At 31.2% G+C, this 5590-nt stretch overlaps 1 long non-coding RNA gene across 1 annotated transcript; it reads left to right on the top strand.

Moving 5' to 3' along the window:
• Positions 1-2000: 2000 nt before the first annotated feature.
• LOC111630536 lies at positions 2001-4630 on the top strand. Its single transcript, XR_002757541.1, has 3 exons — positions 2001-2123; positions 4179-4435; positions 4510-4630. It is a non-coding gene; the product is annotated as an uncharacterized LOC111630536 (long non-coding RNA).
• The last annotated feature ends 960 nt before the right edge of the window (positions 4631-5590 follow it).

Below are 5590 nucleotides of genomic sequence, written 5' to 3'. Positions count from 1 at the left end.
CAACATAGTTGAAAACTCTTTTTCACTGAAATATGCATAAAATTTGTATAATTTCGCGGCCCCCGTCAAACTTCTTAAAAACTCCCATGGGGCCGCTGCCCCCTTGTTAGGAAATACTGCTCTAGAGTGTTGCAGATGACATTATGTTGGAAATGAAATTGGTTTCCAATACAGATATCAACCCAACGTATGCCAGTAGAAGAGGAATAAGTGGAGAGAGTACTCGTATTCAAGTACTCGTACTCGTTTCTTTTTATATTATAGTCGCACAAATTAAATATATATTACTGTACATATGAATTTTAACAAGCTCTAAGATTATATAAAGAAAAGGCTTGTTAGAGGCTACTTTTGGTTAGAAGCAAATTCAAAAATAAGTTAAGGCTTTTGAGAATTAAAATATATTACACTATACACAGAAATTAGACATAGAATGTATTGATACTTCTCCAAGAAATTAAAACTTATTTATACAATTTTAATAAATACGTTTTAATTTTTTGAAAGATACAACAGAAGTGTGCTTTGTGTTTTTGGTAATAAACATTAAAATAACTAATACTAAACTGAAATATACTGTGTACAGGGTTAAATGTAGACATATTTTAATACGTATATAAGAATTTCAATTGCAATATATTTAAAAAAGAGTTTGGGACATAAATGTAAATTTTTATTTTATAAAGATGCTAACAGGATGCTTAGAAATGCAGAATGCTAATAGTGAGAGACAGACAAACATTTGAATTATTGAAACACTTCATTCCATTATACTGATTTTTTTATAAGTTAATTTTATAATTTGTCCCAGATATTTTTGCAATATATCATTTTATATTTGTCTATTAATTACTTTTATATAAACTAATTAATATAAATAATGTTTCTACATACAGATAAGTAGAAAGATCTAATATGTACGCAACATTATTTCAAAAAAAGTTTTTGAATTTTAATTAAAAGATTAAAATAAACGGCCATTATTAAATATAAATTTACGAACTATGCTTTAACAACTTTAGAAAGTTCGTGTATCTTTGCATTAATAAAGTTTATTGTTTGAGATTTAAAAATAAAGTCTAGAGTTATTTATGATATTGTGACTATGGCAAAGCACCCCCCCCTATGCTTCGGCACCACAGGACCAATGAGTGAAGATCGCGTCAGCGAAGACTGCGATGACTAATTTGTCGGGACTGACACTACTATGTTTTCTGGGTAGACACAGAGACATTTATACCAGTGTTAGAAGAACACTGGTATAAATGAACAAGGTTGCTTCATCAATAATGTAAATTTTTGTAGAATTATAAGTATATAGAATTACATTTGACCAAGCAGCGTTTGCAGGAGAATAACTCTAAATGTAAGACACAAATTATGGATTCGTCACTCTGGAAATGCCCCGTGGGCTTCACAAATACTTCGGCACTACTCGCACAAAAAAATCTTACTTTCGTAGAAGGTTAACTTGAAAATCTTGTTATTGTCTTTTATAGACAGTTGGGCATGTTACAGCAGTCCCAAATGTTAGCCAATGCATTGAAGTGCACTTTAAGAACTTATTTAAAGAAACTCCTTTTTTTCTTTGCACTTTCTTATATTCTGCACATGACAGTCACTCATCATGTGCAGAATATCAGGAAATGAACAAGCATTACAACTTCAGTTGCATTCTCCCCAACTTCAAATAATGCTTTCAAATATACTTTACGAACAGTATAAATACAGCAAGTCCCAANGTTATATAAGCTTCAGACAGGTATTTCAAACTTCATGAAAACAAACTAATATTGAAATACTAAATACAAGTACAGTAATTTTGAAATGAAAAACAGAATTAATAAATCATAACAGAATTAATAAATCATACAGTTGACTCGAAAATCTAATAATTGTTTCGATGTTATTATTACAAAAACAATCGAGACGATCGATGTATTGTAAGGCCGTTTATTTCGGCCTTACAATACAAATTTGTAGTTTGTAGTAGTAGGGCCGTAAGATTTCGAGTGCTCGGGAGCACGATTTCGTTTGACGTGCAACCCGAAAGCTTCAATGCAAGGATTCTTAATATAGTTACGATGCTTTTTATTACAGGATTTATAAATAATTAGCGCCAGGTACACCACAAATTACACGCTCCGTCTGACCCATTTTGGAGTGCATTAAGCTGCACTCCAGCACTTAAGCATTAAGTGGTCCTCGGCGCAGGTAGGTATTACGAAACGAATTCTAGACCCGGAAACAAATAGATGGACGAGATAGACGATGACCTAAGAAAAAGAAACGACGACCTAAGAAAAAGAACCGACGACGTAACGATGGTGTTTGCAGAGTGGCGAAAAGTTAGAAAGATATCGAGGTTTTTGATCCACGAATCAACTGCATTAAGTGCGAAGAAGCACGAATATTTGGAGGATTTTGACGGTTTCGTTACAACACATTCTTACAAACACCACTCGCCGTAACATTCACAACTGAACCATTATTTAGTTTGTTCGTCGCATCCAATCATTTACATATCACGCTTCGTTAAAGTAAACGACACCGTCACATAACACCGACACCGCTTTCCGAAATCCAACCCCTAGGTCCTCGTCCTGGGAAGTGGAAACGTCGCTCGATGTTTTCGAGTGGCGGCTAAAGGGGCTCTGGTACACTGGATATATTATATACACACTACAGTTGTGTAAATCTCTCTGGTGCAACTTCGTCAACAGAGATATGAAGGATGTTTGCAAAATGCTAAAACTTTCTAATCATTGAAGAGCACTATTTGGCCAAATACTGAATACCTAAAACGGGAGTAAAAAATAACAAAAACACAGTAAATTAATCATTTTAGTATTTAAATTTACTATTATCGGTTTGGCGTTATTTGTTTATATTTATTTATAACTTATAACATGCATAAAATAAAAAAGAAAATAATGTTAGTCACATGTACTCGCAATTTATAATTACAAAGATCAGCTCACGTACTGTACATACCTACTCGTTCGAGAATCGTCGCAAATCCGAGGGTCTGACCTTGCCTATCTCCAAAACAGACAGCATTTCGCTGTACTGGCATAGTGTAAAATCGATCAGTATAAGAGTTGCGCTTAAAAGTTTAAAGCCTTTTTTCTCGGAATCTTCTGGCTAGTGCGCTTTACAATTATTCTGGGTTGGTACCCTTGAGGTATACTACTAACCTACAAACTCTCATCCCGAACCGAATTTCCGAGACCGTAAGGTCCGCTTGTAAGTACCTAACACTACCTCCTCGTTTCCACGTATATCGTCGACCCACATGTTTAATTTAAATATTCAAATAAAATCCTTTTATATTTCATGCAACTAACATAAAATTTAGTTCAACTACAATTCACGAGATAGGATGCGAATAACAATTATGCTAACTACTCTCAAGCTCCTGCGTATCGAACAGAGAGATTTTGTTGAACTCCCGTGTCTTCTGTAATTTAACTATTTTGAACAGAAAGGAACCTACAGTAAGTGTCACATAAGTGAGATCACAAAGCCACGACTTTTCACACTGATATTATACAATCAAAAAGCATCATACTGCGGTTAAAATATCCTACGCTTTCTATGTAATATTCAATGAATACATAATAGTATATTAAGATTTATTTAGCTAATTTAAATTACATAAATTATGAATTATACACATAACTAATAACTACATAAATTCTATTCTCTGACACATACTACACATATAAATATTTGTCTTACTGTAAGAGTTAGTTGTTGTTATTAGGAATGGGACAAAGTTCTCATTTGACGAACTGCACGTTTTCAAAATAGTTATAAGAATAATTATTTAATTATAAACTTTATAGTAGCTTATACATTAAATTACTTTTTATAAATTCTTAAAGCTTATCTTGATATTTAAAACATTTCGGTTTGAAAGACATGATAATGATGCAAATATGATAAGAATTTGCAAGAATATATGTGCCATTATTCTGAAAAAAAAATGCTTAAGCCAAATGTATTTATCGTTCTTGCTTTCAGTGTTCACTGGGTACCAAACTTTTCATAATTATTTTATGATTAGTGCTTTAATTAATTTTAGTTAATTTACACAGTCAGATTTACGTATTTTACAGTAAAATTCTTAATATTTTCAGTTGTGTTTAAAATTATATATTTTTAAATATTCGCAGATAAAACAAAGAATAGAAATTGCATAACCAATGACGAGAAGAATAAAAGTACTCATCATGTCTACTAAAGATAAAGGATTATAAGACGATTCTTCAACATTTTTTGTTGGTGGCATCAGATCATCGGTTAATCTCTTGTAAATTTCAGAATCTCTTAAATTTCTAATTCTGAAATTAAATAAATAGAATTATTTACTGATAATGTATTTTTTATTTATTTTCTAATAATCTGAAACGAACATTTACCTATGTAAAATGTATGTGAAAATTATGCATTTCTTTATTGTAATATATATTATCAAACTTCTAATCTGAGAGCTTTCTCTTTCAGATTATTGACGATGAATTTAGAAAATCTCTGATAGGAAGAATCAATAAAAAAATGTGAAAAAATCTATATTTTCAATGTAAGCTATTCATCGAGTTAATGTAATTGTATAATAATTTAAAACGCTATTCTTTAAAATTGCAGAAGAACAGAACTGTCCAAAATGCATATTTAATAATGTAAAACAACCAAAAAAGTTTATTGGTGTCCAATTGAAAACACTTTCGAAAGGAAATCCTCAGATTAGAAGCAAATATGGAAGCTCAAATAAAGAAGCTGAATAACATTAATCTTGAACAGAAGAAGCAAATTTCATTTGTTTTATCTTGCATCAATTTTAAGTGAGACGATTAACCGTTTCAATANAAAACACTTTCGAAAAGAAATCCTCAGATTATAAGCAAATATGGAAGCTCAAATAAAGAAGCTGAATAACATTAATCTTGAACAGAAGAAGCAAATTTCATTTGTTTTATCTTGCATCAATTTTAAGTGAGACGATTAACCGTTTCAATATGTTTGAAGAACTTTACAGGTATATACTCTTGGTACATCAAGATTGAAGCCATTGGAGTTGTTTTTAATTTTGTAATTTCTTTTACAGGTAAAGTTGAGACAAAGCCAAGAAACAGAAATTCGACTTATTTCGATGGCAGACATCTGCAGAACGTAAGACGTTTCGAATACTTTAATAGGATGTATCCGGGATGTAAAATGTCACATCTGGATGCACACTATCAATTTCTATTATCACTTTACACTGACTGCAGCTTCTTACCATTCAAATATATTTCATTTCATTTCATTTTTATTAAGTGTATAAGGCTTTCGCCTGTTACAAGGGCGATATTTGTTAATACAACATATTAGCCCTGAATGATTCGTTTAGATACCTTTAAACAAAACTCTTAAATACTCATTATATAACTTAAAGTTATAACTTTTTTAAACATATATTTACAATATAACAAACATCTTTCGCGAACAAACCTTTAAGAATGTTATTATTCCACTAACTCTAGTACTTTCACTGATTAGTATATATCTAACTGGTTTACACATTATATAAATAATACTTTCGTTA

The sequence above is a fragment of the Centruroides sculpturatus genome, unplaced genomic scaffold (assembly GCF_000671375.1).
Source record: "Centruroides sculpturatus isolate CEXI.00-Female unplaced genomic scaffold, Cexi_2.0 scaffold587, whole genome shotgun sequence".
NCBI classification, from domain to species: domain Eukaryota; kingdom Metazoa; phylum Arthropoda; class Arachnida; order Scorpiones; family Buthidae; genus Centruroides; species Centruroides sculpturatus.
The sequence above is the reverse complement of the archived record's forward strand: the minus strand, read 5'-3'. Positions and strand labels throughout refer to the sequence as shown.